Source organism: Carcharodon carcharias, chromosome 1 (genome assembly GCF_017639515.1).
Source record: "Carcharodon carcharias isolate sCarCar2 chromosome 1, sCarCar2.pri, whole genome shotgun sequence".
Lineage (NCBI taxonomy): Eukaryota > Metazoa > Chordata > Chondrichthyes > Lamniformes > Lamnidae > Carcharodon > Carcharodon carcharias.
In genome coordinates this window covers 166,539,853-166,555,758 of record NC_054467.1, presented here as the reverse complement: position 1 = coordinate 166,555,758, position 15,906 = coordinate 166,539,853, and positions in this window count along the sequence as shown.

Genomic DNA, 15,906 nt, shown 5'->3' with positions numbered 1-15,906 from the left:
AGAAGAAGCCGAACCAGAAGCAGCAGCAGAAACAGAAGCAGCAGAAGCACAAGCAGCAGCAGAAACAGCAGTAGCAGAAACAGCAGCAGCAGACACAGCAGCAGCAGAAACAGAAGCAGCAGAAACAGAATTAGCAGCAGAAAAAGAAACAGCAGCAGAAACAGGAGCAGCAGAAACAGAATCAGCAGTGGAAAATGAAGCAGCAGCAGAAACAGGAGCAACAGCAGAAACAGAAGCAACAAAAACCGAATCAGCAGCAGAAAGAGCAGCAGCAAAAACAGAAGCAGCAGCAGAAACAAGAGCAGCAGCAGAGACAGCAGCAGCAGCAGAATCAGAAGCAGCAGCAGAAACAGAAGCCTCAGCAGAAACAGAATCAGCAGCAGATAAAGAAGCATCAGCAGAAACAGGAACAACAGCTGAAACTGAATCAGCAGCAGAAAAAGAAGCAGAAGCAGAAACAGGAGCAACAGCAGAAACAGAATCAGCAGCAGAAATAGAAGCAACAGAAACAGAAACAGCAGCAGAAACAGCAGCAGCAGAAACAGAAGCAGCAGCAGAAAGAAGTGCAGCAGCAGAGTAAGCAGTAGCAGCAGAAACAGAATCAGCAGCAGAAAAAGAAGCAGCAGAAACAGAAGCAGCAGCAGAAACAGAAGCAGCAGCAGAAACAGAAGCAGCAGAAAGAGAAGCAGCAGCAGAAACAGAAACAGCAGAAACAGAAGCAGCAGCAGAAACAGGAGCAGCAGCAGAAATAGAAGCATTAGAAACAGAAGCAGCAGCAGAAACAGGAGCAGCAGCAGAAACAGGAGAAGCAGCAGAAACAGGTGCAGCAGCAGAAACAGAAGCAGCAGAAACAGAAGCAGCAGCAGAAACAAGAGCAGCAGCAGAAATAGCAGCAGCAGATACAGCAGCAGCAGAAACAGAAGCAGCTGCAGAAACAGGAGCAGCAGCAGAAACAGCAGTAGCAGAAACAGAAGCAGCAGCTGAAACAGAGGCAGCAGCAAAATTAGAAACAGCAGAAACAAGAGCAGTTTCATAAACAGCAGCAGTAGAGACAGCAGCAGTAGAAATAGAAGCATCAGCGGAAAGAGTAGCAGCAGAGACAGCTGCAGTAGAAATAGAAGCAGCAGCAGAAACAGGAGCAGCAGCAGAAACAAGAGCGGCTGCAGAAACAGGTGCGGCAGCAGAAACAGGAGCAGCTACAGAAACAGGAACAGCAGCAGAAACAGGAGCGGCAGCAGAAACAGGAGTGGCAGCAGAAACAGAAACAGCAGCAGAAACAGTAGCAGCAGAAACAGGGGCAGCAGCAGAAACAGGAGCGGCAGCAGAAATAGAAGCAGCATAAACAAGAGCAGCAGCAGAAACAGCAGCATCAAAGACAGCAGCAGAAATAGAAGCAGCTGCAGAAACAGAAGCAGCAGCAGAAACAGCAGCAGTAGAAACATAAGCAGCTGCAGAAACAGAAGCAGTAGCAGAAACAGCAGCAGCAGAAACAGAAGCAGCAGAAACAAAAGCAGCAGCATAAACAGAAGCAGCAGCAGAAACAAAAGCAGTAACAGAGACAGCAGTAGCAGCATAAACATAATCAGCAGCAGAAACAGGAGAAGCAGCAGAAACAGGAGCAGCATCAGAAACAGAATCAGCAGCAGAGAAAGAACCATCAGAAGAAACAGGAGCAACAGCAGAAACAAGAGCGGCAGCAGAAACAGGTGCTGCAGCAGAAACAGGAGCAGCTACAGAAACAGGAACAGCAGCAGAAACAGGAGCGGCAACAGAAACAGGAGCAGCAGCATAAACAGGAGCGGCAGCAGAAACAGGAGTGGCATCAGAAACAGAAAAGCATCAGAAACAGTAGCAGCAGAAACAGGGGCAGCAGCAGAAACAGGAGCGGCAGCAGAAACAGAAGCAGCCGCAGAAACAGTAGCAGCAGAAACAGGAGCAGCAGCAGAAACAGAGGCAGCAGCAGAAATGGACGCAGCAGAAACAAGAGCAGCAGCAGAAACAGCAGCATCAGAGACAGCAGCAGAAATAGAAGCAGCTGCAGAAACAGAAGCAGCAGCAGAAACAGCAGCAGCAGAAAAAGCAGCAGCAGAAACAGAGGCAGCAGAAACAGAAGCAGCTGCAGAACCAGAAGCAGCAGAAACAGAAGCAGCTGCAGAAACAGAAGCAGTAGCAGAAACAGCAGCAGCAGAAACAGAAGCAGCATAAACAGAAGCAGCAGCAGAAACAGCAGCAGCAGAAACAGCGGCAGCGAAACAGAATCAGCAGCAGAAACAAAAGCAGTAGCAGAAACAGGAGCAGCATCAGAAACAGAATCAGCAGCAGAAAAAGAAGCATCAGCAGAAACAGGAGCAACAGCAGAGACAGAATCAGCAGCAGAAAAGAAGCAGCAGCAGAAACAGGAGCAGCAGCAGAAACAGAATCAGCAGCAGAAACAGAAGCAGCAGAAACAGATGCAGCAGCAGAAACAGCAGCAGCAGCAGAAACAGAAACAGCAGAAACAGAATCAGCAGCAGAAAAAGAAACAGCAGCAGAAACAGGAGCAGCAGAAACAGAATCAGCAGAAACAGAAACAGAAGCATCAGAAGAAACAGGAACAACAGCTGAAACTGAATCAGCAGCAGAAAAAGAAGAAGAAGAAGAAAAAGGAGCAACAGCAGAAACAGAAGCATCAGCAGAAACAGAAGCAACAGAAAAAAATCAGCAGCAGAAACAGCAGCAGCAGAAACAGAAGCAGCAGCAGAAACAAGTGCAGCAGCAGAGACAGCAGTAGCAGCAGAAACAGAATCAGCAGCAGAAAAAGAAGCAGCAGAAACATAAGCAGCAGCAGAAACAGAAGCATCAGCAGAAACAGAAGCATTAGAATCAGAAGCAGCAGCAGAAACAAAAGCAGCAGCAGAAACAGGAGAAGCAGCAGAAACAGAAGCAGCAGCAGAAACAGAAGCAGCAGAAAAGAAGCAGCAGCAGAAACAAGAGCAGCAGCAGAAACAGAAGCAGCAGAGACAGTAGCAGCAGAAACAGACGCAGCTGCAGCAACAGGAGCAGCAGCAGAAACAGCAGCAGCAGAAACAGCAGCAGCAGAAACAGAAGCAGCTGCAGAAACAGGAGCAGCAGCAGAAACAGCAGTAGCAGAAACAGAAGCAGCAGCTGAAACAGAGGCAGCAGCAGAAATAGAAACAGCAGAAACAAGAGCAGCAGCAGAAACAGCAGCAGCAGAGACAGCAGCAGTAGAAATAGAAGCAGCAGCAGAAAGAGTAGCAGCAGAGACAGCTGCAGTAGAAACAGAAGCAGCAGCAGAAACACAATCAGCAGCAGAAACAAAAGCAGTAGCAGAGACAGCAGCAGCATAAACATAATCAGCAGCAGGAACAGGAGCAGCAGCAGAAACAAGAGCAGTTTCAGAAACAGCAGCAGCAGAGACAGCAGCAGCAGAAATAGAAGCAGCAGCAGAAAGAGTAGCAGCAGAGACAGCAGCAGTAGAAATAGAAGCAGCAGCAGAAACAGCTGCAGCAGAAAGAGCAGCAGCAGAAACAGAGGCACCAGAAACAGAATTAGCAGCAGAAAAAGAAACAGCAGCAGAAACAGGAGCAGCAGAAACAGAAGCAGAAGCAGAAACAGCAGCAGCACAACCAGAAGAAGCCGAACCAGAAGCAGCAGCAGAAACAGAAGCAGCAGAAGCACAAGCAGCAGCAGAAACAGCAGTAGCAGAAACAGCAGCAGCAGACACAGCAGCAGCAGAAACAGAAGCAGCAGAAACAGAATTAGCAGCAGAAAAAGAAACAGCAGCAGAAACAGGAGCAGCAGAAACAGAATCAGCAGTGGAAAATGAAGCAGCAGCAGAAACAGGAGCAACAGCAGAAACAGAAGCAACAAAAACCGAATCAGCAGCAGAAAGAGCAGCAGCAAAAACAGAAGCAGCAGCAGAAACAAGAGCAGCAGCAGAGACAGCAGCAGCAGCAGAATCAGAAGCAGCAGCAGAAACAGAAGCCTCAGCAGAAACAGAATCAGCAGCAGATAAAGAAGCATCAGCAGAAACAGGAACAACAGCTGAAACTGAATCAGCAGCAGAAAAAGAAGCAGAAGCAGAAACAGGAGCAACAGCAGAAACAGAATCAGCAGCAGAAACAGAAGCAACAGAAACAGAAACAGCAGCAGAAACAGCAGCAGCAGAAACAGAAGCAGCAGCAGAAAGAAGTGCAGCAGCAGAGTAAGCAGTAGCAGCAGAAACAGAATCAGCAGCAGAAAAAGAAGCAGCAGAAACAGAAGCAGCAGCAGAAACAGAAGCAGCAGCAGAAACAGAAGCAGCAGAAAGAGAAGCAGCAGCAGAAACAGAAACAGCAGAAACAGAAGCAGCAGCAGAAACAGGAGCAGCAGCAGAAATAGAAGCATTAGAAACAGAAGCAGCAGCAGAAACAGGAGCAGCAGCAGAAACAGGAGAAGCAGCAGAAACAGGTGCAGCAGCAGAAACAGAAGCAGCAGAAACAGAAGCAGCAGCAGAAACAAGAGCAGCAGCAGAAATAGCAGCAGCAGATACAGCAGCAGCAGAAACAGAAGCAGCTGCAGAAACAGGAGCAGCAGCAGAAACAGCAGTAGCAGAAACAGAAGCAGCAGCTGAAACAGAGGCAGCAGCAAAATTAGAAACAGCAGAAACAAGAGCAGTTTCAGAAACAGCAGCAGTAGAGACAGCAGCAGTAGAAATAGAAGCATCAGCGGAAAGAGTAGCAGCAGAGACAGCTGCAGTAGAAATAGAAGCAGCAGCAGAAACAGGAGCAGCAGCAGAAACAAGAGCGGCTGCAGAAACAGGTGCGGCAGCAGAAACAGGAGCAGCTACAGAAACAGGAACAGCAGCAGAAACAGGAGCGGCAGCAGAAACAGGAGTGGCAGCAGAAACAGAAACAGCAGCAGAAACAGTAGCAGCAGAAACAGGGGCAGCAGCAGAAACAGGAGCGGCAGCAGAAATAGAAGCAGCATAAACAAGAGCAGCAGCAGAAACAGCAGCATCAAAGACAGCAGCAGAAATAGAAGCAGCTGCAGAAACAGAAGCAGCAGCAGAAACAGCAGCAGTAGAAACATAAGCAGCTGCAGAAACAGAAGCAGTAGCAGAAACAGCAGCAGCAGAAACAGAAGCAGCAGAAACAAAAGCAGCAGCATAAACAGAAGCAGCAGCAGAAACAGCAGCAGAAGAAACAGCGCTAGTAGAAACAGAATCAGCAGCAGAAACAAAAGCAGTAACAGAGACAGCAGTAGCAGCATAAACATAATCAGCAGCAGAAACAGGAGAAGCAGCAGAAACAGGAGCAGCATCAGAAACAGAATCAGCAGCAGAGAAAGAACCATCAGAAGAAACAGGAGCAACAGCAGAAACAAGAGCGGCAGCAGAAACAGGTGCTGCAGCAGAAACAGGAGCAGCTACAGAAACAGGAACAGCAGCAGAAACAGGAACGGCAACAGAAACAGGAGCAGCAGCATAAACAGGAGCGGCAGCAGAAACAGGAGTGGCATCAGAAACAGAAAAGCATCAGAAACAGTAGCAGCAGAAACAGGGGCAGCAGCAGAAACAGGAGCGGCAGCAGAAACAGAAGCAGCCGCAGAAACAGTAGCAGCAGAAACAGGAGCAGCAGCAGAAACAGAGGCAGCAGCAGAAATGGACGCAGCAGAAACAAGAGCAGCAGCAGAAACAGCAGCATCAGAGACAGCAGCAGAAATAGAAGCAGCTGCAGAAACAGAAGCAGCAGCAGAAACAGCAGCAGCAGAAAAAGCAGCTGCAGAAACAGAGGCAGCAGAAACAGAAGCAGCTGCAGAACCAGAAGCAGCAGAAACAGAAGCAGCTGCAGAAACAGAAGCAGTAGCAGAAACAGCAGCAGCAGAAACAGAAGCAGCATAAACAGAAGCAGCAGCAGAAACAGCAGCAGCAGAAACAGCGGCAGCGAAACAGAATCAGCAGCAGAAACAAAAGCAGTAGCAGAAACAGGAGCAGCATCAGAAACAGAATCAGCAGCAGAAAAAGAAGCATCAGCAGAAACAGGAGCAACAGCAGAGACAGAATCAGCAGCAGAAAAGAAGCAGCAGCAGAAACAGGAGCAGCAGCAGAAACAGAATCAGCAGCAGAAACAGAAGCAGCAGAAACAGATGCAGCAGCAGAAACAGCAGCAGCAGCAGAAACAGAAACAGCAGAAACAGAATCAGCAGCAGAAAAAGAAACAGCAGCAGAAACAGGAGCAGCAGAAACAGAATCAGCAGAAACAGAAACAGAAGCATCAGAAGAAACAGGAACAACAGCTGAAACTGAATCAGCAGCAGAAAAAGAAGAAGAAGAAGAAAAAGGAGCAACAGCAGAAACAGAAGCATCAGCAGAAACAGAAGCAACAGAAAAAAATCAGCAGCAGAAACAGCAGCAGCAGAAACAGAAGCAGCAGCAGAAACAAGTGCAGCAGCAGAGACAGCAGTAGCAGCAGAAACAGAATCAGCAGCAGAAAAAGAAGCAGCAGAAACATAAGCAGCAGCAGAAACAGAAGCATCAGCAGAAACAGAAGCATTAGAATCAGAAGCAGCAGCAGAAACAAAAGCAGCAGCAGAAACAGGAGAAGCAGCAGAAACAGAAGCAGCAGCAGAAACAGAAGCAGCAGAAAAGAAGCAGCAGCAGAAACAAGAGCAGCAGCAGAAACAGAAGCAGCAGAGACAGTAGCAGCAGAAACAGACGCAGCTGCAGAAACAGGAGCAGCAGCAGAAACAGCAGCAGCAGAAACAGCAGCAGCAGAAACAGAAGCAGCTGCAGAAACAGGAGCAGCAGCAGAAACAGCAGTAGCAGAAACAGAAGCAGCAGCTGAAACAGAGGCAGCAGCAGAAATAGAAACAGCAGAAACAAGAGCAGCAGCAGAAACAGCAGCAGCAGAGACAGCAGCAGTAGAAATAGAAGCAGCAGCAGAAAGAGTAGCAGCAGAGACAGCTGCAGTAGAAACAGAAGCAGCAGCAGAAACACAATCAGCAGCAGAAACAAAAGCAGTAGCAGAGACAGCAGCAGCATAAACATAATCAGCAGCAGGAACAGGAGCAGCAGCAGAAACAGGAGCAGCAGCAGAAACAGAATCAGCAGCAGAGAAAGAAGCATCAGCAGAAACAGGAGCAACAGCAGAAACAGAATCAGCAGCAGAAAAAGAAGCAGCAGCGGAAACAGGGGCAGCAGCAGAAACAGAAGCAGCAGCAGAAACAGAAGCAGCAGAAACAGATGCAGCAGCCGAAACAGAAGCAGCAGTAGAAACAGAAGCAGCAGAAACAGAATTAGCAGCAGAAATAGAAACAGCAGCAGAAACAGGAGCAGCAGAAACAGAATCAGCAGCGGAAAAAGAAGCAGCAGCAGAAACAGGAGGAACAGCAGAAACAGAAGCAGCAGCAGAAACAGAAGCAACAAAAACAGAATCAGCAGCAGAAAGAGCAGCAGCAAAAACAGAAGCAGCAGCAGAAACAAGAGCAGTTTCAGAAACAGCAGCAGCAGAGACAGCAGCAGTAGAAATAGAAGCAGCAGCAGAAAGAGTAGCAGCAGAGACAGCAGCAGTAGAAATAGAAGCAGCAGCAGAAACAGCTGCAGCAGAAAGAGCAGCAGCAGAAACAGTGGCAGCAGAAACAGAAGCAGCAGCAGAAACAGAAGCAGCAGAAACATAATCAGCTGCAGAAACAGAAGCAGAAGCAGAAACAGCAGCAGCACAAACAGAAGAAGCCGAACCAGAAGCAGCAGCAGAAATAGAAGCAGCAGAAGCACAAGCAGCAGCAGAAACAGCAGTAGCAGAAACAGCAGCAGCAGAAACAGAAGCTGAAGAAACAGAATTAGCAGCAGAAAAAGAAACAGCAGCAGAAACAGGAGCAGCAGAAACAGAATCAGCAGCGGAAAAAGAAGCAGCAGAAACATAAGCAGCAGCAGAAACAGGAGCAACAGCAGAAACAGAAGCAGCAGCAGAAACAGAAGCAACAAAAACAGAATCAGCAGCAGAAAGAGCAGCAGCAAAAACAGAAGCAGCAGCAGAAACAAGAGCAGTTTCAGAAACAGCAGCAGCAGAGACAGCAGCAGCAGAAATAGAAGCAGCAGCAGAAAGAGTAGCAGCAGAGACAGCAGCAGTAGAAATAGAAGCAGCAGCAGAAACAGCTGCAGCAGAAAGAGCAGCAGCAGAAACAGAGGCACCAGAAACAGAATTAGCAGCAGAAAAAGAAACAGCAGCAGAAACAGGAGCAGCAGAAACAGAAGCAGAAGCAGAAACAGCAGCAGCACAACCAGAAGAAGCCGAACCAGAAGCAGCAGCAGAAACAGAAGCAGCAGAAGCACAAGCAGCAGCAGAAACAGCAGTAGCAGAAACAGCAGCAGCAGACACAGCAGCAGCAGAAACAGAAGCAGCAGAAACAGAATTAGCAGCAGAAAAAGAAACAGCAGCAGAAACAGGAGCAGCAGAAACAGAATCAGCAGTGGAAAATGAAGCAGCAGCAGAAACAGGAGCAACAGCAGAAACAGAAGCAACAAAAACCGAATCAGCAGCAGAAAGAGCAGCAGCAAAAACAGAAGCAGCAGCAGAAACAAGAGCAGCAGCAGAGACAGCAGCAGCAGCAGAATCAGAAGCAGCAGCAGAAACAGAAGCCTCAGCAGAAACAGAATCAGCAGCAGATAAAGAAGCATCAGCAGAAACAGGAACAACAGCTGAAACTGAATCAGCAGCAGAAAAAGAAGCAGAAGCAGAAACAGGAGCAACAGCAGAAACAGAATCAGCAGCAGAAACAGAAGCAACAGAAACAGAAACAGCAGCAGAAACAGCAGCAGCAGAAACAGAAGCAGCAGCAGAAAGAAGTGCAGCAGCAGAGTAAGCAGTAGCAGCAGAAACAGAATCAGCAGCAGAAAAAGAAGCAGCAGAAACATAAGCAGCAGCAGAAACAGAAGCAGCAGCAGAAACAGAAGCAGCAGAAAGAGAAGCAGCAGCAGAAACAGAAACAGCAGAAACAGAAGCAGCAGCAGAAACAGGAGCAGCAGCAGAAATAGAAGCATTAGAAACAGAAGCAGCAGCAGAAACAGGAGCAGCAGCAGAAACAGGACAAGCAGCAGAAACAGGTGCAGCAGCAGAAACAGAAGCAGCAGAAACAGAAGCAGCAGCAGAAACAAGAGCAGCAGCAGAAATAGCAGCAGCAGATACAGCAGCAGCAGAAACAGAAGCAGCTGCAGAAACAGGAGCAGCAGCAGAAACAGCAGTAGCAGAAACAGAAGCAGCAGCTGAAACAGAGGCAGCAGCAAAAATAGAAAGAGCAGAAACAAGAGCAGTTTCAGAAACAGCAGCAGTAGAGACAGCAGCAGTAGAAATAGAAGCATCAGCGGAAAGAGTAGCAGCAGAGACAGCTGCAGTAGAAATAGAAGCAGCAGCAGAAACAGGAGCAGCAGCAGAAACAAGAGCGGCTGCAGAAACAGGTGCGGCAGCAGAAACAGGAGCAGCTACAGAAACAGGAACAGCAGCAGAAACAGGAGCGGCAGCAGAAACAGGAGTGGCAGCAGAAACAGAAACAGCAGCAGAAACAGTAGCAGCAGAAACAGGGGCAGCAGCAGAAACAGGAGCGGCAGCAGAAATAGAAGCAGCATAAACAAGAGCAGCAGCAGAAACAGCAGCATCAAAGACAGCAGCAGAAATAGAAGCAGCTGCAGAAACAGAAGCAGCAGCAGAAACAGCAGCAGTAGAAACATAAGCAGCTGCAGAAACAGAAGCAGTAGCAGAAACAGCAGCAGCAGAAACAGAAGCAGCAGAAACAGAAGCAGCAGCATAAACAGAAGCAGCAGCAGAAACAGCAGCAGAAGAAACAGCGCTAGCAGAAACAGAATCAGCAGCAGAAACAAAAGCAGTAGCAGAGACAGCAGTAGCAGCATAAACATAATCAGCAGCAGAAACAGGAGAAGCAGCAGAAACAGGAGCAGCATCAGAAACAGAATCAGCAGCAGAGAAAGAACCATCAGAAGAAACAGGAGCAACAGCAGAAACAGAATCAGCAGCAGAAACAGAAGCAGAAGAAACAGATGCAGCAGCAGAAACAGAAGCAGCAGCAGAAATAGAAGCAGCATAAACAAGAGCAGCAGCAGAAACAGCAGCATCAGAGACAGCAGCAGAAATAGAAGCAGCTGCAGAAACAGAAGCAGCAGCAGAAACAGCAGCAGTAGAAACATAAGCAGCTGCAGAAACAGAAGCAGTAGCAGAAACAGCAGCAGCAGAAACAGAAGCAGCAGAAACATAAGCAGCAGCAGAAACAGGAGCAACAGCAGAAACAGAAGCAGCAGCAGAAACAGAAGCAACAAAAACAGAATCAGCAGCAGAAAGAGCAGCAGCAAAAACAGAAGCAGCAGCAGAAACAAGAGCAGTTTCAGAAACAGCAGCAGCAGAGACAGCAGCAGCAGAAATAGAAGCAGCAGCAGAAAGAGTAGCAGCAGAGACAGCAGCAGTAGAAATAGAAGCAGCAGCAGAAACAGCTGCAGCAGAAAGAGCAGCAGCAGAAACAGAGGCACCAGAAACAGAATTAGCAGCAGAAAAAGAAACAGCAGCAGAAACAGGAGCAGCAGAAACAGAAGCAGAAGCAGAAACAGCAGCAGCACAACCAGAAGAAGCCGAACCAGAAGCAGCAGCAGAAACAGAAGCAGCAGAAGCACAAGCAGCAGCAGAAACAGCAGTAGCAGAAACAGCAGCAGCAGACACAGCAGCAGCAGAAACAGAAGCAGCAGAAACAGAATTAGCAGCAGAAAAAGAAACAGCAGCAGAAACAGGAGCAGCAGAAACAGAATCAGCAGTGGAAAATGAAGCAGCAGCAGAAACAGGAGCAACAGCAGAAACAGAAGCAACAAAAACCGAATCAGCAGCAGAAAGAGCAGCAGCAAAAACAGAAGCAGCAGCAGAAACAAGAGCAGCAGCAGAGACAGCAGCAGCAGCAGAATCAGAAGCAGCAGCAGAAACAGAAGCCTCAGCAGAAACAGAATCAGCAGCAGATAAAGAAGCATCAGCAGAAACAGGAACAACAGCTGAAACTGAATCAGCAGCAGAAAAAGAAGCAGAAGCAGAAACAGGAGCAACAGCAGAAACAGAATCAGCAGCAGAAACAGAAGCAACAGAAACAGAAACAGCAGCAGAAACAGCAGCAGCAGAAACAGAAGCAGCAGCAGAAAGAAGTGCAGCAGCAGAGTAAGCAGTAGCAGCAGAAACAGAATCAGCAGCAGAAAAAGAAGCAGCAGAAACATAAGCAGCAGCAGAAACAGAAGCAGCAGCAGAAACAGAAGCAGCAGAAAGAGAAGCAGCAGCAGAAACAGAAACAGCAGAAACAGAAGCAGCAGCAGAAACAGGAGCAGCAGCAGAAATAGAAGCATTAGAAACAGAAGCAGCAGCAGAAACAGGAGCAGCAGCAGAAACAGGACAAGCAGCAGAAACAGGTGCAGCAGCAGAAACAGAAGCAGCAGAAACAGAAGCAGCAGCAGAAACAAGAGCAGCAGCAGAAATAGCAGCAGCAGATACAGCAGCAGCAGAAACAGAAGCAGCTGCAGAAACAGGAGCAGCAGCAGAAACAGCAGTAGCAGAAACAGAAGCAGCAGCTGAAACAGAGGCAGCAGCAAAAATAGAAAGAGCAGAAACAAGAGCAGTTTCAGAAACAGCAGCAGTAGAGACAGCAGCAGTAGAAATAGAAGCATCAGCGGAAAGAGTAGCAGCAGAGACAGCTGCAGTAGAAATAGAAGCAGCAGCAGAAACAGGAGCAGCAGCAGAAACAAGAGCGGCTGCAGAAACAGGTGCGGCAGCAGAAACAGGAGCAGCTACAGAAACAGGAACAGCAGCAGAAACAGGAGCGGCAGCAGAAACAGGAGTGGCAGCAGAAACAGAAACAGCAGCAGAAACAGTAGCAGCAGAAACAGGGGCAGCAGCAGAAACAGGAGCGGCAGCAGAAATAGAAGCAGCATAAACAAGAGCAGCAGCAGAAACAGCAGCATCAAAGACAGCAGCAGAAATAGAAGCAGCTGCAGAAACAGAAGCAGCAGCAGAAACAGCAGCAGTAGAAACATAAGCAGCTGCAGAAACTGAAGCAGTAGCAGAAACAGCAGCAGCAGAAACAGAAGCAGCAGAAACAGAAGCAGCAGCATAAACAGAAGCAGCAGCAGAAACAGCAGCAGAAGAAACAGCGCTAGCAGAAACAGAATCAGCAGCAGAAACAAAAGCAGTAGCAGAGACAGCAGTAGCAGCATAAACATAATCAGCAGCAGAAACAGGAGAAGCAGCAGAAACAGGAGCAGCATCAGAAACAGAATCAGCAGCAGAGAAAGAACCATCAGAAGAAACAGGAGCAACAGCAGAAACAGAATCAGCAGCAGAAACAGAAGCAGAAGAAACAGATGCAGCAGCAGAAACAGAAGCAGCAGCAGAAATAGAAGCAGCATAAACAAGAGCAGCAGCAGAAACAGCAGCATCAGAGACAGCAGCAGAAATAGAAGCAGCTGCAGAAACAGAAGCAGCAGCAGAAACAGCAGCAGCATAAATATAAGCAGCTGCAGAAACAGAAGCAGTAGCAGAAACAGCAGCAGCAGAAACAGAAGCAGCAGAAACAAGAACAGCAGCAGAAACAGGAGCGGCAGCAGAAACAGGAACAGCAGCAGAAACAAGAGCGGCAGCAGAAACAGGTGCTGCAGCAGAAACAGGAGCAGCTACAGAAACAGGAACAGCAGCAGAAAGAGGAGCGGCAACAGAAACAGGAGCAGCAGCATAAACAGGAGCGGCAGCAGAAACAGGAGTGGCATCAGAAAGAGAAAAGCATCAGAAGCAGTAGCAGCAGAAACAGGGGCAGCAGCAGAAACAGGAGCGGCAGCAGAAACAGAAGCAGCCGCAGAAACAGTAGCAGCAGAAACAGGAGCAGCAGCAGAAACAGAGGCAGCAGCAGAAATGGACGCAGCAGAAACAAGAGCAGCAGCAGAAACAGCAGCATCAGAGACAGCAGCAGAAATAGAAGCAGCTGCAGAAACAGAAGCAGCAGCAGAAACAGCAGCAGCAGAAAAAGCAGCAGCAGAAACAGAAGCAGCAGAAACAGAAGCAGCAGCATAAACAGAAGCAGCAGCAGAAACAGCAGCAGCAGAAACAGCGGCAGCGAAACAGAATCAGCAGCAGAAACAAAAGCAGTAGCAGAAACAGGAGCAGCATCAGAAACAGAATCAGCAGCAGAAAAAGAAGCATCAGCAGAAACAGGAGCAACAGCAGAGACAGAATCAGCAGCAGAAAAAGAAGCAGCAGCAGAAACAGGAGCAGCAGCAGAAACAGAATCAGCAGCAGAAACAGAAGCAGCAGAAACAGATGCAGCAGCAGAAACAGCAGCAGCAGCAGAAACAGAAACAGCAGAAACAGAATCAGCAGCAGAAAAAGAAACAGCAGCAGAAACAGGAGCAGCAGAAACAGAATCAGCAGTGGAAAAAGATGCAGCAGCAGAAACAGGAGCAACAACAGAAACAGAAGCAGCAGCAGAAACAGAAGCAACAAAAAGAGAATCAGCAGCAGAAACAGCAGCAGCAGAAACAGAAGCAGCAGCAGAAACAAGAGCAGCAGCAGAGACAGCAGCAGCAGCAGAATCAGAAGCAGCAGCAGAAACAGAAGCAGCAGCAGAAACAGAATGAGCAGCAGATAAAAAAGCATCAGAAGAAACAGGAACAACAGCTGAAACTGAATCAGCAGCAGAAAAAGAAGAAGAAGAAAAAGGAGCAACAGCAGAAACAGAAGCATCAGCAGAAACAGAAGCAACAGAAAAAAATCAGCAGCAGAAACAGCAGCAGCAGAAACAGAAGCAGCAGCAGAAACAAGTGCAGCAGCAGAGACAGCAGTAGCAGCAGAAACAGAATCAGCAGCAGAAAAAGAAGCAGCAGAAACATAAGCAGCAGCAGAAACAGAAGCATCAGCAGAAACAGAAGCATTAGAATCAGAAGCAGCAGCAGAAACAAAAGCAGCAGCAGAAACAGGAGAAGCAGCAGAAACAGAAGCAGCAGCAGAAACAAGCAGCAGAAAAGAAGCAGCAGCAGAAACAAGAGAAGCAGCAGAAACAGAAGCAGCAGAGACAGTAGCAGCAGAAACAGACGCAGCTGCAGAAACAGGAGCAGCAGCAGAAACAGCAGCAGCAGAAACAGCAGCAGCAGAAACAGAAGCAGCTGCAGAAACAGGAGCAGCAGCAGAAACAGCAGTAGCAGAAACAGAAGCAGCAGCTGAAACAGAGGCAGCAGCAGAAATAGAAACAGCAGAAACAAGAGCAGCAGCAGAAACAGCAGCAGCAGAGACAGCAGCAGTAGAAATAGAAGCAGCAGCAGAAAGAGTAGCAGCAGAGACAGCTGCAGTAGAAACAGAAGCAGCAGCAGAAACACAATCAGCAGCAGAAACAAAAGCAGTAGCAGAGACAGCAGCAGCATAAACATAATCAGCAGCAGGAACAGGAGCAGCAGCAGAAACAGGAGCAGCAGCAGAAACAGAATCAGCAGCAGAGAAAGAAGCATCAGCAGAAACAGGAGCAACAGCAGAAACAGAATCAGCAGCAGAAAAAGAAGCAGCAGTGGAAACAGGGGCAGCAGCAGAAACAGAAGCAGCAGCAGAAACAGAAGCAGCAGAAACAGATGCAGCAGCAGAAACAGAAGCAGCAGTAGAAACAGAAGCAGCAGAAACAGAATTAGCAGCATAAAAAGAAACAGCAGCAGAAACAGGAGCAGCAGAAACAGAATCAGCAGCGGAAAAAGAAGCAGCAGCAGAAACAGGAGCAACAGCAGAAACAGAAGCAGCAGCAGAAACAGAAGCAACAAAAACAGAATCAGCAGCAGAAAGAGCAGCAGCAAAAACAGAAGCAGCAGCAGAAACAAGAGCAGTTTCAGAAACAGCAGCAGCAGAGACAGCAGCAGTAGAAATAGAAGCAGCAGCAGAAAGAGTAGCAGCAGAGACAGCAGCAGTAGAAATAGAAGCAGCAGCAGAAACAGCTGCAGCAGAAAGAGCAGCAGCAGAAACAGAGGCACCAGAAACAGAATTAGCAGCAGAAAAAGAAACAGCAGCAGAAACAGGAGCAGCAGAAACAGAAGCAGAAGCAGAAACAGCAGCAGCACAAACAGAAGAAGCCGAACCAGAAGCAGCAGCAGAAATAGAAGCAGCAGAAGCACAAGCAGCAGCAGAAACAGCAGTAGCAGAAACAGCAGCAGCAGAAACAGAAGCTGAAGAAACAGAATTAGCAGCAGAAAAAGAAACAGCAGCAGAAACAGGAGCAGCAGAAACAGAATCAGCAGCGGAAAAAGAAGCAGCAGCAGAAACAGGAGCAACAGCAGAAACAGAAGCAACAAAAACCGAATCAGCAGCAGAAAGAGCAGCAGCAAAAACAGAAGCAGCAGCATAAACAGAAGCAGCAGCAGAAACAGCAGCAGCAGAAGCAGCGGCAGCGAAACAGAATCGGCAGCAGAAACAAAAGCAGTAGCAGAAACAGGAGCAGCATCAGAAACAGAATCAGCAGCAGAGAAAGAAGCATCAGCAGAAACAGGAGCAACAGCAGAGACAGAATCAGCAGCAGAAAAAGAAGCAGCAGCAGAAACAGGAGCAGCAGCAGAAACAGAATCAGCAGCAGAAACAGCAGCAGCAGAAACAGATGCAGCAGCAGAAACAGAAGCAGCAGCAGAAACAGAAGCAGCAGAAACAGAATCAGCAGCAGAAAAAGAAACAGCAGCAGAAAAAGGAGCAGGAGAATCAGAATCAGCAGCGGAAAAAGAAGCAGCCGCAGAAACAGGAGCAACAGCAGAAACAGAAGCAGCAGCAGAAACAGAAGCAACAAAAAGAGAATTATCAGCAGAAACAGCAGCAGCAGAAACAGAAGCAGCAGCAGAAACAAGAGCAGCAGCAGAGACAGCAGCAGCAGCAGAATCAGAAG